The sequence below is a fragment of the Lepisosteus oculatus genome, chromosome 10, assembly GCF_040954835.1.
Source record: "Lepisosteus oculatus isolate fLepOcu1 chromosome 10, fLepOcu1.hap2, whole genome shotgun sequence".
Taxonomy (NCBI): Eukaryota; Metazoa; Chordata; class Actinopteri; order Semionotiformes; family Lepisosteidae; genus Lepisosteus; species Lepisosteus oculatus.
Genome location: NC_090705.1, coordinates 39452286 through 39470715, shown reverse-complemented (window position 1 = coordinate 39470715; position 18430 = coordinate 39452286). Strand labels below are relative to the sequence as shown.

The 18430-nt window shown below is 39.0% G+C and overlaps 1 protein-coding gene across 15 annotated transcripts in view; it reads left to right on the top strand.

Moving 5' to 3' along the window:
• atxn1a (ataxin 1a) overlaps positions 1-18430 on the top strand; it is a 153057-nt gene that overhangs the window by 55782 nt on the left and 78845 nt on the right. For 3 of the 15 annotated variants that reach the window (XM_069195160.1, XM_069195162.1, XM_069195158.1), the window contains exon 3: positions 6256-6310. The exons of the other annotated variants lie outside the window; for them this stretch is intronic. The gene's annotated coding sequence lies outside the window, so the exon portion shown is untranslated. The remainder of the gene's footprint in view (positions 1-6255; positions 6311-18430) is intronic. 15 annotated transcript variants of the gene reach the window in all.

The window sequence follows — 18430 nt, the reverse complement described above, 5'->3', positions numbered from 1 at the left end:
AGGTATGACACAGCACACTACCTTCATCTTTCCGTATTTCTGCCCATCTCTCTGGATTACTGTGCAGTAGATATTGGTTTACTTGTATGCCTGGATCCTACAGAAATCAGTCTCGTCGAAGCACCGATTTTATGTACGTTGCTTGGAGTTGACAATCTAGCAAAGAAAACGATCAGATGTCTCATTCATTCAGGACGGTGACGCTTTTTATCCCGCCTCTTTTGAGGTCTGCTTTTGACGTGTAACCTCACACATTGATTTACCTCCATGGGCCTTTGACAGCGCTCTTGTCAGTGAGCCGCGCCATCGCCCCCTTCTGCCTTACACCTCCGTCTCGCCTGTCTCTTGGCTGCACCCGGTTCTGCTCCTTGCAGTCGCTCAATGGAGTAGGCGTGTGCTCGTATAGCCCCCCAGTGTGTGTGCTCTGCTGAGGCTGACGATGAGTCACTGCTCGATATGGCAGACAGATTAATTACATTGCCTGGGCTTGCTCTGGAACAGGGTGGCTGTAGCAGAAGGTGTGTTTAATTAATTGACTGAGCAAGGGAAATCCTGCTTTGCTCCGCGCGGTTTGCTCGGGTGGAGGTGCAATGAAGGTCAGTCGCGCACTGTAATATGAGCGGTTCACGTGTTATTTCACCGTAAAACTGCCCTCTTAAGCAGGGCACCTCCACCCTAAGAGTAATTCAGACTGTGCGTGTCTGTGGAAGCATCAGGGCCTGTGTTGCGCTCGACAGACGGAGAGCCCCACTGGCGCATTTCACAAGTTTTGACTTGTGGGACCGGGGTTTTGTGCTATATAAGGAAGGTGGAATCTTTTACAACGGTGCCCAGGGCTAGCATCGTTGGCACACTTGTTAAAATATAGTCCAAATAAAGAATAACACTGTGCCTGATGTCTGAGTTCTTGTACTTCACCTTAGAGTGTGTATTGTGCAGATCAACTGCGGGCTAGCTGGGGCTAGTCTTGTGGTTAAGGTATAGGGTTACTGGGAGGTGCCCATTTGAAGCTCTCTCTGCTCCAGTCTGTGTGCTTCCCTGAATCCTTTGGTGCTCTTTTCAACTTTTCCTGGTAAAGAAGTCTTCTAATAATAATTACACTTATGTGTATGACTTTTCTGGACAATCCACTTGAAGCGCTTTAAACCCATTACTCCATACAGGTAATGAGGTCTCCCCTCCGCCACCAGTGAGTAGCCCCCTTCTGGATGATGACGGCAGCGGCAGTGCACACAGAACACTCACCACACACTCAGTGGGGAGGAGAGCAGAGTGATGGAGCCAGTTCAGAGATGATGATTATTAAGAGGTCATGATTGGTAAGGCCCAATGGGGAATTTGGCCCCGTCACTGGGGTTACACCCCTGCTTTTTCCGAGAAACACCCTGGGATTTTTAATGACCACAGAGAGTCAGGACCATGTTTTTATGTCTCATCCAGAGGATGGCGCCGTTTTACAGTATAGTGTCCCCGTCACTATACCGGGGCATTAGGACCCACACAGACTGGAGGGTGAGCGCCCCCTACTGGCCCCACTAACACCTCTTCCAGCAGCAACCTTAGCTTTCCCAGGAGGTCTCCCATCCAGGTACTGAACAGGCTTAGTTTCAGTGGTCACCAGTTGTGATTTTCAGGTCGATACAACGTTTGGCTGAAATGATTGGTTGTGAGTATACTGTAGGTATACTCAGTGCCTCGCCAGTGTAGCCCAGTGTGCCTTACTCTTATTCACCTTGAAGTGTGCCCCTCTGATATCACATTACAGCAGTGTTTGTTTTCTAGCATATGAGAAAGAGGTTTGACCTTCAAATCCGTATTTAAAAATGATCCTACTGTATCATTTTAATTTAATTTAATCAAACTGTTTCTCCAAACAATATCCGTATCAATTTCATATCAATTTTTGTCTCAACGGTGTTGGCTCAGACTTGAGGTGACTTAAGCTCTCCTTTTCCTCATTAAATAATGAACATCATAAAAACTTGTGTTGTTTTAAATGGCCACAGCTTTCCTCTGGTCACAAGCTTCAGTACCGTAAACGTGCATTATAGGATGTGTGAAACGTGTCAGAGGGTTCTGGTAATGCTCTGCTTTGCACCGCGGCATGTCTTTGAGTTGTTAAATCCTGTGACTACAGATAAATGGCAAGAGTAGGAAGTACAAGACGCGGCAGAAACCCATAATGACACTGTATTACTACTGAAGTCTTGTATAAAAGCAGTCATTTGAAGCCATTTAGAGTTTACAATGATAAAGGCAATAACTGAAAACAATTACAGCGAGCTTAGTACATGGAGCCTGCTGGGTAGTGAATAACTGAGACAAAAACAGAGGGAGATTTTTTTTTTTGCATCTCGCCCTCTTATCCGAACCCCAGACCTCACGTTTTTATCGGCGTTTGTGGTTTCACTTTTTTTCTGTGTGTGCTTTCCCTCTGCTTCATGATATAAAAAAACATTGTATGACTAATCGAGATGGTAAAAATAGGCATAATTGCTTTGTTCTGTCTGTGATGATGTTAACATGACACTGAAAGCATCGTCTCGCTGTAGAGCACAGTACAATGATCGGTTTGAATATTTAAAAGTTTCCTTTCAGACGCCAGTGCCGCAGGGTAGAGTTACAATTTGAATAATAATAAAAACATCTGAGGAAAACTAGCCAAAAAAGAAGACGGTTTACCATAATAACCATATTGAAAGGTTCAGAAAGTTTTTCTGTCTTTCTGATAATACATGCGCTTACTTTGTTAATGCCTATTTAGATTAGGCAGTGTTCTCCAGCTCTTGTTTTCCCTGATTTCTGTCATTTAATTTTTTGATTCATTGGATAAGTATCATTCATCTTAGTCCCAAAAATATCATACATCTTCCTCTCATTGGATAAATATCATATAACCTACTCTCAAACCGTGAGGTTAAACCCGCTGTTTCAAAGCTGTTTTTCTGGAACTAGGAATTCAATGTTTTTGTTTTGTAAGGATGGCTTTGTTTTGGCATTGGACACTTGTCTTTCCAGTGTGATGCTCACACCTGCAGTCTATCTCTGTGTAATATGTTCTGTGTTGGAACAACTTACGGTGACAATATTTGGAGGTGCACAGCACATATTGCCATACTGAAAACCACAATATTTTAACGATATTGTCAGAAGGATGTGTGTGGACATTGCTTTCCTAACTGACTGACACATTGCCATTTGGCATATGGGCAGAATATGTCTGAAATGGATGAGCAAAGTATCTTATTGCTCAGCCAGCAATGAGGTCTGAGAACTAAGTGGCCCTTGAGTTCATTTTGGGTTTCGGAGATTTGCCCAGTTTATGTTATCGTTTCCGAAACAATTTATTTTCAATGGAGCAAACATTTTTTGTGTTCTGCCTCTAAAGATTATAGGTATACAGGTGCATCCTCTGTTTGCCTTTTTAATTTAGATTTTGTTCATACAGTAGAATCCTCATTAAGGCTATATATTTTTTTTTCTAAAATACAGTAAAAATATGAAACATATGATGTGGTGTTGTGGGTGTATTTTTAGTAGCATATTCGATAGTGACTCTGCCTTATTCTGGGGGCTGAGTTCAGATCTTTACAGTGCCAGACCAAAGGGCCTAACTGCCTTCTTACTTATTGTGCTGTTAAATGTGGTAGAGGCAGAGGGAATGGTTAGCACGTTGCTTGAGGTTCTGGGAAATTCATTCAAACAGGTTGACAACCTGCTAAGAGTGATGTTTTAAGGTTGGTAGCGTCTGCCTTGTAATCTAATTCACACAGTGCATAGATCACTGTGAACAACTTTAATCAAATGAAACCATTAGCTTACAAGAAGCATTTTGTAAATGCTTGAAACAAATCAAGTCTAAGCACAACACAAGGCTATAAAATAAAGCAAAACAATTCAGTTGTTGCCGTGTACAAATTTAGAGCTGCTGTGCATCTAAGTGGGAGCAGAAGAGACTTTCTATGGCACATTTCTTATGGTAGGTTTCCTGAACTCTTATAAACCCAGTCAATCATTCAGTTAGCTCTTTCATCACAAACAAGAAAGCCTTATTACATCTCCCACAACCCTTTTCATTCCAGACAAACATGAAACTGAATTTGTAGGTGGAGAAAAAGAAGTCCCCTCACAGACTTCTCTGTTGAATTTATTTTCAATATGTCAGAATAGGACATTACTTTTAAGCCCATGTACTGTATGTGGTCACTCCTTTTGTAATAATCCCAAAGCAGCATTATCTATTGTGTAATGTGGTGACAAAAAATGTGTGTAGCATTCCAAATGGGGTCTTACTAGTACTTTGTACAAAATTAATGTTCATCGCATTATATCCTAACATTCTGTTTGCTTTTCATATTGTTTCCCCTTATTGTCTAGAGAATGAATAAGATGCTTCATGTGACACTCCTGTCCTGTTTTACATTATATATTATCTACCAGGTGTTTGCGTTTTGTGTTTCCTTGGTATCTTGGTATCATCTGCAAAATTTGCTAGTGTATTAACTGTTCCGGAATCTAGATCTTTGATGCTAATTAAGAAGAGCAGTGGTCCTTATACTGGTCCCTGTGGTACTCTTTTAATTCCGTCATACTGTCGTGAGCTCTTACTCCTTAGCTGTACTCTGTTTTCTGTCCAATATGTGTCTTAGAAATCACTGAAACGTTTTCAAGTTCATCCACTGGATTAGCATTTGAATGAAGATAATTTAACTTGGCTGTATACTGTACAGTATATGTGCAAAAGCACATTAGAGACTAGGTCCTATTCAGGTGTATATTATATGATCAATAACTAACCTATAACTAACTATAGTTATAACTATATAGTTAATATAAACTATTAACTATAACCTATAAATAACAAACAACCTTTAAGTTGACAATACAATATCTTTGACATCTCTTGTCGAAATGTTGTAGCTATTTAAAGAGCAGTGTTTTGAAAGTATGATGTAATAAGTGTTAAATGTACAACACTTACGGCAGGAAGTAGAGAGGTCTTTGTTTTCAGAGGCCAGCATCCAGCAGAAATGTTTGAGCTGGTCTTGAGACCTTTCAGAGTGGGAGATAACTGTTTTTTATCAGATACAGTGTTGGCAGAATTGTAATTCCCTGCCCACCACCTCATTTCACTTCTACCACTGCTATGCACTCCTTAAGAATGCCTTGGTTTGTTAACAGCTTAAACACTTGCGATACGTGTATGACATGCACATCTGAGTCTCCTGCATAGCTGCACAATTCTACACTGTCTGGGTTCCAAGGAGTTGATATCGCTCCTATAACGTGCTGAGTGGCACTGAGTTCTGTTCCAAGTTTGAAATATGGCATGTTCAAATGAGGACTGTGAGGCCATAATAAGTGGCAATGTTTAATTGTCTTACCATCTTATGTCATCTGTGTAGACTATGCTGAATTTGCTCAGGAGAGTGTGACTTTCAAACAGTAGGACACTGTAAGAAATTTGTTTTTTTTATCCTTCCGTAATCTGTTTTGTTCTGTCCAAAAGTATTTCAGCATTTTTGTACACTTGATTGTACAGTCTGATTTCCAACACGTGGTACACTAACAACATATATATTAAAAGTAAATAACGAAAAAAATCTGATACAAACAGAAGGAAAAGCGCTGTATGCTTTGTGTAACGGTGCCAGCTACGCAAGTCATTGCGCTGCAGAAATAGACTTAGTCATGCTATTTCCTGAATTAGGTTGCAGTACCATGAAACTGCCTGTGCTTTTTTACACTGCAGCTCCTCTGAGAATATAACTTGAACACTAATATTAGAAGTGCCAGCGAGCGAGGAGACACTCCTTAAAGTGTGTGTCTGAACACTCCTGGGATAATACCAGCGGTTTTTAATTGCACAGTGTCCATATCTGAAATGTGATGTCTGCGAAGAGGTCTGGATCACCTTATATATTGAGTGGACTGCGTGATCCAAGTTGATTTGTTTTCTTGCTAATCCATGCGGCGTTAAAATGGCTCTAAGGGAGTTAACGGCTCTCAGGAATCATTCAGATTCACCTTTGCGAATCAATAAATGACGCAGAAGGGAGAAAATCCTTTACCACAGTTCAGTCAGCCATCTGCAGAGGCTTGCTTAGCTTTGGTGCTGTGTATTCTTTCATCGCTTTACGCAAACTTGAGTATTGAGTTAACACTGTGGTTAGGTGTCAGCAAAGTTCAAAAGGTAAAGCGTTTGTTTTATTGAAGTTATATATATCTACACAGGAACTTTGCTTTTATTCTCAGTGGAACTGACAGCAGTGTCTGAGAAGCAGAAACCACCCACAGTGCTGTGCCCCAGGTATGAAATGAAATGCATCTTAGTAAATCAGTAAAAAGATAGTAAAATATCTTAGTAAAAAAATATTTGGCTGTATCTTGAGAAACTGAAAATGATGGACATGAAATTCATCACATTGAACACAAATATAAAACTGGCACCAGAGCTGGTAAGGCATATGTTTGTTTGAACAGTGAATGGAAGTAACTACAAAATACATATTTGAACTAACTAAAGAAATTCATAACAGGCTTTTGCTTTGTGTGTTTCTAGACTTAAAACAATTATCACACCCCGTGAGAGCAGCAAGAGCAAATCGCTGTGATCAGGTTGTAAAAAGAATGGTTTTAAGAAAATAATGAAACATAAAAATTGTTCTTAACCTCACTGTGCTTAATACCTGCCGCTTTACAGAGATGTTTATTACTACAAATTAGACAGACGTTGTGGTGTATTTGGAGCACATCCAAAGCCTCCATTCGCAATGTGAGCCTAAAGGAAAAAGCAAAGCTGTAATAACATCTTAAAACGAAGAAAACAATATTTGTGTTCTTGTGGTATTTTCATCAATGATTCATTCCACATTTGAGATATTCTGTTTTTTTTTTTAAATTGTGAATGTCTCCGCTGTGTGTTTTTTTTTATCCCTGTAATATTGTAATGCTTTGTTAATTAACAATGTGAAGTGGCTGCTTCACTGAGCTGCATCCAGCTCTGTGCCCTCAGAGCACTCAGGAAAATCAGGCTGCTGATGTCATCCGGATGCTGTAGGCCACACTTAGTTACCCCTGACTGAGCACTGTCCCTGCCCTTCCGGACTGACCCCGCTACGCAATTAACATTTTTGAAGATTTAAAAGAAAATATTCTCACCGGTTTTGTGCTTTCTTCCCACTAATGTCTGCCTGTTGACCATGTGTTTGAAATTTCCTCCCATGTAATGACTAACACATGCAAACAGCCCGCACTGCATGTCATGAGAACAGTCACGTTGCACAGACGTTACGCTGAGAAATTACACTATTAAAATATGCAGGTTCCTGTTGTGTTTGAGGTTGTTTTTGCCATTAATATCCTCTGTTGGCATATCAGCAAGAATGTCACGATTAGGGTGGCCTCAGTCTTAGGATGATGTTAGTAGTGTCTTCTTTTTTTTGTGAATCAATCTGAATTAATCTTATTTTTTTCCAAAACAGATGAAGTATAATAAAATACATTTCAGCATCTCCCCCAACATCATGCGTTTCCTACCAAATGAGTCCTAATTTAAAGTCAGACGTGATAGAAGTATTGAGCTAAAAGGATTTGATCCTGTCTCGAATACTCCCCACTGTTCTGTCTCCAGAACCCTCAATCTGATCTATAGAGGGCTGCATATAGTATAATGGTCAAGGCCAGCATCCATTGATTCCAGGGGAATGAACCAGTGCGAACATCGTTTTAGCTGTTGCCTAAACCAGATCGGTTTTTGCAGCTGTAGGAAACCAAGATCTGAGTTCTTATTTAACAAAAATGCTAGGGAAGAGCAAAAAATAACTTTATTTGGAACAGTGGACAATGAAGAAGAAACCTTTCTCTAAAATATAGATACATCTGGACCCTGTTTATAAAGATAAAACCAAGGACAGAACATGCACAAGGGACTAAGGACAACCCTTGTATGATAGCATCTGCAGTCAAGCACATTCAGTAACGAAAAGAATAATCATTTGATTAAGATTGTGCAAATTGCAACTGCTAAAGGTTTTTTTACGAAGCTCCTACAGGAAAAAGAGGAGGCCGGTCCTCTGTTGGTTTATTTGACATCGGGCAGATTGTGCCTTTGTGTGGAAGATGAGCTGAGACAGTAGACCCACACAGCAGAATGGAGATGCAAGAGAAAAAAAAGAGAAACCAGAGAGAAAATATTGAGACTGCAGACTGCAAGTTCTGAAATGAGCTAAGTTCCTCCATCCATTCATTTTCAAAAACCATCGTAGTTTACATATGACTATTTCTACTCAATGCCATGTTTTGGTTATTGTAATTATAGTTCAAAGAGGCAATCTGCAGTACCTAAGGGGAACACTTATATTTACTATACAAATCTTGATGTGTACTGTATATGGTGGGACCAGATTTTCTTCGAGTGGTTGCCAAAAAACAGGCATGCAAACCAAAAAGAGCTTGCAGATCACTGCAGTGGAAAAAAAAGAGTTTGGCAGAAGTGAACTCTCTGCAGATTTATAATTCAGTAAGCAGTCACTTCCTTTTCCATAGGAATTTGGAGATTTATGAGTACACCATCTATCCTTGTATCTGAAAAATAACCTTCAGAATTTCAAGCAAGAAGGCATACATTGTTATTGTGGAAAATGTGCCCATAATTCTGGCTAGTTCTGGTAAATGAAATTTGACACTGTGTTTAAGCATTTAATTCTTTACTAGCAGTGCTTATTTCTAATACAGAAATTCCTAAACGTGTGGCGTTGTGCATCTTGTTGAAAAGACAAGTTTGTTTCCAATTCTGCAGTTTTGCAGAATGAACTACATGTATTTGTGAGTACAATATGACACAATTGCCTTTAAATACTGCATTTTAGCCTTAACTGCTTTGTTTACAAATAGTTGTCAATTGAACCAGGTTGAATCGAGGAATTCCTTCAGCTTGGCTTGAAACTGCCCACAGTGTCTTGTTTTGTAATGCTCAGGTATCACAATGCCAACAGGATGCATGTACTGTACATGTTCATCGGTTCAAATCTGTATACTGTACATTGGCATAGTGATCTGTTAGAGATATGGGTAGTATTTCTGAGCACGAAAAATAGATTGGGAAGCAAATATTAAGTAATTTCTTGAATTAGATGTATGATTAGTTGGGGGAAAAAAGTAAATTCTTTGGAAGAGAGTTAAATATGTGCATCATCTAACCTATCTGGAACAGACATATAATTTCTCGTTGATGTAGATATACAGTAGACGCCAGTAAATCAGGTGTTAATATTATGCTCACTAGAATGCTCCTTACCTTTTATGGAGTTAATTCTCTAAAACAGTTTTTGAGCAGATGCAGTTTGAGTGATGGGCCATATTTCTTCAAACAGATTTATGACCTGCTGCAGGCATAAAAATAATCCTGTCACCTTTACAGGTGCAGACCTGGAAAAATCTTAATTGCTGGTAAAATCTGCTAAGTGTCAATTGAATATTTCATTTTAAAAGATTTCCCTTTCCAAATGTGTCTTTTGTTAAATGAGTTTGTGTTCTGTATGTGTACAAAGCTACAATAACTGTTCTTTGTCTGATGCTCCTTTAGTCAGCTGAGACTTTGAACAGATCACAAGAGCAGGAGACACATTGCTAACTACTAAAGGAGGCTGTATGGTTTTTTTTTATTAGTATTAGTGTTATGATCTGAGAGTTTTATCCAGATCCCAAGGGAGGCATCTTTAACGATGTGGCTTGAGAGTTTGTTCCAGACCCACGACACTTTCTGTAAGGGCTCCTATTTATTTTTTGAGAGACCTCCGACACTGAGTATATGAAATGGCTCGTAGTGTCTGGTCCTCTGCCTAGTCATAAAATCCATGGTTAGCAAAAGTTGTGGAAACCCTTCTTCTTGGATGTTTTCGCATTTAATTTAAAGCAAATGATGTTGTGTTAAAATTGTACAACACTGTATTAAAATTTTATTTAGAATGCTGTGTACAGTACAGGCAATAAATATTTAAAAGTGTGGACGTTAAAGCAAAGGACGTTACGTTAGAATTCATTCAACGATTCATGAGTTCACATTCTTTGATGTCAAAGAGCTTGATAACCCAGTGGACTTCAGTATCAACAGGGAAACATGAATCGGGGACACAGCTGGAAATTAAGGAGAAGTACATTTTAAACCAGGAACAGGAGAGTTGTGCCTCATACTACCCAGCCCAATACCGTCCTGACTTACAGTATTTGAAGAGAGTTGGATGAAGTCGTCGGATCAAATAATCTTATATCCTTATACTGTATTTAAAAACTACTTGTAAATGTAAACGTGTTTAATGTAAAATCATTTGTTAATGAAATGTTTGTAGACAAAATCTTATAGATGTGTCAGGTCAGTCACACCAGATGTGAGGGATATTTTTACAATGCTTGCAGTATCTGAATACATCTTTCTTTTTAGCTGCATCTATACTGCCGAATATTTTCTATTGATATGTTTGTTGTTCTTATGGAGGCTGGTTTCTTGCAAATTATTGGACTAAATATCCTGACATGCACTGTGTGGCATCCCTTAAGACTTCTGTTAAAGCTTTGAAGAAAATTGGACAGATGCAAAAATGTTCCTTCGTATTAGTTGCCCATGGGGTCTAGAAATTCTCAGGCGATAAAAGTATTTTTGTGTTTTAATTTGAGCAACCTTTTTCTCTTGAGTCTTCTTCCAAGGAAGTTCTCATTGGTACCAGGTAAGAGAGCCGTATTTACATTAAGGTAAAAAAAATTCCCTGTAAAACATCTTTAAAGAATGATTTATTGTTTCAGACAAATCTGCACACAGGCATTTATTGCTTTTGAAAACCATCTTATACAGTCTTTGTAGTTCTAACTCGACACTTTGACAGCTCTCCGTCTAGTTCTGAGTGCAAGAATGTGTTTATGAAAATGTGAATTTGTATTCCACTTCCTTACCTCGTGGCAATAACATTAAATGATAGCGGTTTGTTTTTTTGTGGTCCAAGCCACTGGAATTTTTGGCCTTGGAGATTAGCATTGTTTGTCTTGCCTTAGGACATATTATATATCTAGGATATAATTATTTCTGGCATTACAAGGCATCTGGAAGTTCAGAACAGTAGACATACAGGTATCTGTCAACTGAGAATGCGATTACCTATTGCCCACGTGCTGAATCTAAAACAGGATTATTTGCTAATCTGTAAAGTGAAGTAAATAGTTTTTAAGATATGATTGTCATTGATATTGATTCAAAGTTGTTTAATTGCCCATTTCCTGCAAGTTGTAGTTACTGTAGTTACTGAATTAACGAATATGGGATACAGTGTGGTGATTAAATGCATCAGGAGCTCTCTCTCCATATTCTGTAAACACTGGTATATTAAGAGTTTATATACTGTGTGCGGGTGCTGTATTTGTATTTAAGCCTGTTCTCCTTGATATAACTTCCTTTGTCCTATACAGACACCCCCAAATCCTTTGAAGAGAGTAGACCAGAGTCTGTTAGCTCATTTCATAGTTGTTGGATTCAGAAACCAAGCATTTCTGAAAAGAGTATTCACAGCTCGGCTGGATTTTGTACTTAAGTCAAGATTTTCCTCTTAACATTCGACTTTCCTCACAGCACAAATCAGCCTCGTCATTTGACAAAGTGCTCACGGTATCGGAGCACATGAAAAGATATCAGGACAGACCTGTTGGAATGTCCTCCAAACTTTTCTCATAGTTAGAAATGCCTTTGTGTTTTTAATTATCGCCTTCTTACATGGCCCTACTAACGGTGGAGTCTTGCAGTCTAAGATATACAAATAGGGAAACCTTTGTTTGGTCTTTTGGCAGAGCTGGGGATTGTTTAAGTTAGGACTACAAGGATGGCTAATGATGCCACAGGAGGATTCGACAGAGAACAAAAACATTGTATAAATGCGACATTGGGGTTTCTGTTGCCTGATGCACTAGAGTGCCAGAACAAAGCAAATACTCCTGTGCCAAAAAGACCCACACTTTCCGTGTTTGTTTTTAGTTTTGAAAGCATTGATTTTGTTTCAGTTGCACATATGCCTGGGAACACAGGCCTTTTAGAAAAAGCCATTTCACACATTTTAACTTATGGCTGAGGAAGAAAAACATCTTTGCCATTTGCATCCCAAATCCCCAAAAATGCCCTACAGAGCAGGGTTTAAATTTGCATTCTAAGAGAATGAGGACATCAGGATGGTCACAAGTAAAAATGAAAAGATTGGTACTTTTAGGCATACATATAGTGTAGATAGGCATATCTTTACACAAAGAGTGGGAGGTGCCTAGAGTAAATTGCCAAGAGGGGTTGTTCTAGTCAGCTTTCTGAGATGTCATGATCAGTTTCTGCATTTGAAAAGCTACTGCTAACAAAAACAAGCAAGTCAGGGTGATAACCACATCTTGCATGCAGTCCTTGCTTTAGAGCTTAAGTTATATACAGTATGTTAATGATCTGGAATATTTTTACAAATCTCTTCCTACAGGATATTCAGGGCACCCTTCTGAGAACTGATCAAATTATTATCCTTAGAAATCTTTTGCAGAGGCGTTTCAAATGGTAGTGTAGGTGAAGTGATCAAAATACTGAAAAATGGGTTAAATGTCACACCTAGAGAAATGAATTATCTACTGTAGAACTTTTCTTTTGCACTTCTACTATGAATTATTTTTAGACCTGCCTATGGCTAAAGTCACATGAGGTATACAGTTTGATTCATTGGCTCAGAGCATACATTTGTAATGTAAAGGGGAGTTTGTCTCCATCTTTTAATTATTCTTATGATAAAACTGCATGTTTTTTTAAGTAGGGAAACCTTAATGATTTCCTAGATGGGCAGAGCTCGACTTTCTCAATGTGGTGTGAGAATATGTCTCGTCTTTGAGGTGTCTTCCCATGCTGTGAGTGTAGAGGCTTATTTATAGACTGTTAGAGGAGGGGTTCCTTCTGACATGTTCACTGGAAGTAGCTAATGTCTGTTTCTCCTTCTGTCAACAGCTGCCAGCATGTCTTCAGCAAGATTTTCAGTGTTAGAGTTTTGTTCTTGTATCAGACCTCAGATACTCAGTAGTAATAGGTAGTAATATGTACAGACCTGTGCCTATTATCGCATATAAATATCCAATTAAGATATAAGTGGACAGTAAAATAGTATATGGTTTAATGTCAGCTAAGGTGAATATACATTGCAACATAAGCACAAGATGTACTCCTGTACTCAATAATGTACTTTTACTACAAGAAACAAAATAGAAGTAGACTTGGCCAATTTTTCGGATTAATTTCATCTGTCATTTTCAGTAATAACCCATTGAGCAGGTTCTTATCGCCTGTTTGAGGCTGGTGGTTAGTTCCCTTTGTTAAGGTTATTACTGTGAACTGATCTGCTGAAATATTTCAAAAGGAAGTGTTTTGACAAAGGTTCTTTGGAGGCTGAGAGCAGAGAAATGCACAGCAAGGAACGTGGGAGCTGTTCATATTCCAGTGCACAGCTGAACGTCAGTAGACATCAGCTCCCTGGGCACACAGAGATGGGTTCACCTGTGGTCCTCATTGTAGTCGGCTTTGAGAAGCATTTTCTTTAGAGGTGTCTTTGCAGGTGGTGGTTAGCTGGTATGGCAGAGATGCCAGGGGAGAACTGTTTTCATGGTGTTTAATAAATAGAATAGCACTCAGCAGAAAGAAAACTGCTGCTTTAATGCCTGTCTCTATTTCCTGAGACATTGGACTTTGGACCCCTTTAAGGCTGGAAAGTGTTTGTCAAAGCACCACGTTTGTAAAATAGCCTGGTGACGCTGCTTGTACTCCATAGACGTTAAAGAACGAACATGCTTCAGGAAGGGAGGAAATGATCACTAATGAACTCCTATAATATGATGATTTGTGCCAAATATCTACTTGTCCCTGAGGTGTTCCTAGTGACACCTTGAATTCATGTGCACAAATCAATCTAAGGCAGAGGAGCAGAATGTATTTTGCTGGTGCAAAAACTGTGACAATGTGGTGAGACACTTTATCTTTTGAAGCCTTGTTTAATTGACCCCCTTTATCTGTGGTTTTCCTGTAATGTGACATCATGTGTAGAAAATTTGGGTGTTTGATGTTCTTTCTGATTTTGCTCCTAAAACTCCAATATTTTTTTTAAATGCTTGCCCCCATCTTCCTTCATAACCACATAAAAAGTTCTGGAAGCATATCCAGATCAGACCTGTAATGAACGTATGCTCAAGATACTAAGTCTGAATGATTTATGAGGGAGCACAGAGCTGTGGTAAAATAATTACTGCTTCATTTTTTTTTTTGGTGTTGTGGGCTGTCTCTCCAAGCGTTCTACCCAAGAGGAAAGCATGCTCATGAATGTCAGAAAATAATTCAAATTAAAGGTGTGAATTTAGCAAGAAACAACCTAGGTGTGGAAAAGAAATCTGCAATTAGTTTTTTTTTTTAGTTTTGGAAAATAAACATGATTTAAGCAAATCCTGACACTGAATCGGAAAGCTTTGAGAGCTGTCCGGTTGTAGTATTAGTTGTCAGTCAGGAAAAAACCTTTCCCATTTTTTTTAAATCACATTTTCTAGCTTCCTGGATTCGGAAACACAAAAAGCTAAAATAAAAATGTGAATTGGTTTCAAAAACGTACGGTACAGTACCAGTTAGAATGAATTAGCTAAAAGCTCTCAGTCAAAATTTGTATTATCAAAGGGAGTAAAATCTGAAGAGATTTCAGAACAGTGTGAGCAGTCATTAGGAAACATATTGGCTTGACTTAATGTGTTTTTACTTTTTTATGCAACACTTAAAACTGTATTTATTGTGGCTGATAATAAAAATATAATAAGAATTTGAGAAACAAATTAAGGTGATGAATTATATCGAAAATATCTTGACACCCAGGGGTTCCTGGTCCAAGCTCCAGCTTGTACAGTTCGTACCCCTAGGTGGACAAGTCAGGTGATGAACTTGTGCTGTGTCTTCTACGCTGGAGATGTGAAACAGACATTATAAGTGATTCTATGGCAGCAGTTTCTGATATATAACCTACCCCCAAGTCTGTATAGGTTTAAATTGCTCAAATAAAAAGCCTTTCTAAACAAGTAAGCTTTCTGCAGTGCTTTATAGAGACGTTAGTGCTTCTTTACAGTATAGAGGTGTGTGAAATTGAACTCTGCCATCGCAAAGATTGCTTTGAAATATGGACTTCGGTCTTTTACCATTGCTCTTTCCTGATGTAGCAGCTATCCAAGTAAATCAATTTGAAATACATTAGGTCTGCATCTGAAAGAACTGGGAGCCTGCCCCTGTATGCTATGCATCACTTTTAATGTTCTAACAGCCAGCTTATCTAAATATCCCCACGCCCCCACTCACTGAATTGCTTTGTGCATCTGCTGGATTTTTCCCCCCCAAGAGAGACATATGGGCTGTTTGTTAGTTTACATAATACTGCAGATCTACAGCAGAAGCGCTATATGTGTGTGCCAGTAGAATATCTACAGGTTATTGGATCAGCTGCTACTCAAAAGATGTGCAATAGAAACCTGCTTATCCTTAAGCGGTGTGCTCTGGTATTCGTGGCAGCACTAGAATTGGAAAATTGAAATTGAAAACGTGTTGCGGCTTGTCACTGTAACATCCTTGCCTACGGGATCAGAGTGTTCTTTGCAGTAAATGATGTTTTCCCCCTGACACTGGTGCTTATGGGTGGCATAGTTCATCTCCGAGACTGGGACGTTTTTCATTTGCAGTTGTCAATTATTTCTGTTTATTTTACAACCTCGATTTAGACTAGCCTGATGTTATTCCTCCAAGCTGGACACTTTAATCTTTCACACAGGATTTGGAAGAGATGTAAACAACAATATTTTTCTGCTTTGACATGTAGGCTCTATCACCAAGTTGGTGTGTCCTGAGACACAGGCAGCAGATCTTCAGAGTTAACCAGCAGAGAATAAGGCTTTTGGTGATACAACTCTGTTTCTGTTAAGCCAAGAAATCCCCATTTGATTCCAACCCACTGAACTCTAGCAGTGCTTTGATTGTAACCATAGTTGGTCAGCAGTATAGCCCGGATTCAAACAGGCAGCCTCCAGGCTATATAGTGTATTCTGCAGTCTGTGTGAGGTTGGGAAAATGCATACAGTAGTTTATTGTAGAAAACATATAGATATAAATCTCTTTATTTTAGAGCCTCCTGATTCTTTGTTTTGCAACACAGTGCCCACAGTCAGGTCTGAAGGGTTGCTTTAATGAAATGGATGCTGCAAATCAAAATGCTGATAAAATGTGGGAGAAGAAGGTTAAATATTAATGTTGCACCTGAGGAGGTTTTGGGTCCATTTTGGCCTTTTGCTTTTTTCTATTCTCGAGAAGGAGCAGAACACACTTAAAATCAAACGCCGAGTGTGTTTAAACTGCTTAGAGGTGTACTTGAATTTGTATCCTGAAACTCCCACGTGACATTGTGACACGGTAGTAGATGTTTCATGAAATAGCCTGTTTGTTGGCTATAGTATGATTTCCTTTTTGATAAAAAATTCTCAAAACAGCATTCGGTCAACTTGTTTTGGATTGTTAAGTGCTGTTTTTTAGTATTTGTCAAACTTCTGTCCCTTTTGCTTTAATTAATTGTATGTAATCAGGGTGTGTGGTGGCCAGCAGTGGTGGTAATATGAAATATTATTGTAGCTACAGTATTTTTTACTGATTCTCTGCTTGTGCAACTGATAATGGTTCGGCAGTGCAAACAAAGACAGGGATTTTAATTGAAGTCCACTAGACAGGCAGGCTGAGGCTGTTTAAATGATCTCATTGGCATTGTGCACAGCTTTTCTCTATCGATCGGTGATATAACTGCCCTGCAGTAGTAATGATGTCACTGCAATTGAGTGTCTCCCTGAATGACCTTGATGTGGCTCCCAGCTTCCATTCTGACTTTGCGCAAGGGAAACTGTAGTAATTAGTGACTGATGCCAAGAGGGGCTGGGAAACAGGGGGTGGTACTGTACATTGGCAGCCATGGCGAGCATGGCTGGCTTGCAGTTCTGGGGCCCTGGGCCCAGTTCCGGATCTGGGATGTATGTTTTCCCTGTGTTTGAGTTTCCTCTCGGTGCTCTGGTTTCCTCTCACAGTTGGTAGGTTGATTGGTTTCTGGGAAAATGTACCCTGGTGTGAGTGTCTGGGCGTCTGTGTGTGCCCTGCGATGGACTGGCGTCCCATCCAGGGTGTACCCTTCCAGGCACCTGTTACTTGCCAGACACTGTTAGAGAGTCTAGTAGAAATATAACAAATGTACTTTTCATTTTTAGGCTTTTATTTGTATAAAGATTTCCTTAGACAGACTTGATTATTTCAGATCCCCTTTCAGATTCATTTCAGATTCATCAAGAAAGAAAAGAAACGAGAAGTTTCTTAATTAGGCTGTAGGCATAAACATAATTAAGACAAGTCTTTTAATTTGCTGTTATTTAAAAAAAAAAAGAGCTACTGGATCCAGTCCTATTATAGTCTACCAGTATGCAGTTGTGTTCGGTTTCATATCTCAGGAGAACAGTGAATAACTCAGTTAATTCTTTTTTTCCCATATGTCTGTTTCTTTTATATAGATCCAGCAGCTAACTCAGTTTAGCCAGTGACTAATTGCCTGTAGTATCTCACTATTCAGATTAATTCTGACCCACCTTGGAAATGACTACCAAGAGACTGAGCATGAAAGCAAAGCTTTACAGTCACCAAGCAGAACAGTATCAACTGAAAATGATCTGCCCAGCTGATAAATAACACATCCCTGCAGTCAATTCATCTAATATTAGGACGAAATTGTGCTCCTCATTTGTTAACAAAATTGACCTTGAGAGAGTACAAAGATTTAGCTTTTCTTTAACAAAGGCAATTCATAAAACATTTCTCTTGTCTTCCCTGAACCACCCATAATTCTGTTTTTTGAGGTTTTGAGCTGATGCAGATGATTAAATATCGAAAGTTTAGATAAAACTATCAAGGGTTGCTGAATTCATTTGTTGTTCTGTAAAGCGCTTTGAGAAGCCACCTTTAATGGCACTATATAAAATAAAGTTTATTATTATTATCACTGCTAGGAAATTCAAAGAGTTCATAATTTCTACTGATGATACACAGTTAAAGCATAAAAAAAATAAAGGGTACTGGTTTTAGGCAACGAAATTCTAAATATTTTACCAGACTATCTTATTTTTCCAGATGTGCAGTATTTCTGTGGGGATGAGGCATGGGAATCTTCTTACAATCTCAAGGCTTTATCACTTTTGACACTCAAAGAGCGATAACTGCAGCATAGAATGTCAGCTGACTTCCGTTGTAGTTGTCATCATTGGATGCAGATGACATATTTTCAGTTTCTGTACATTTAATGCATAATAATACAAAGGTCAAAGTAACATAGTG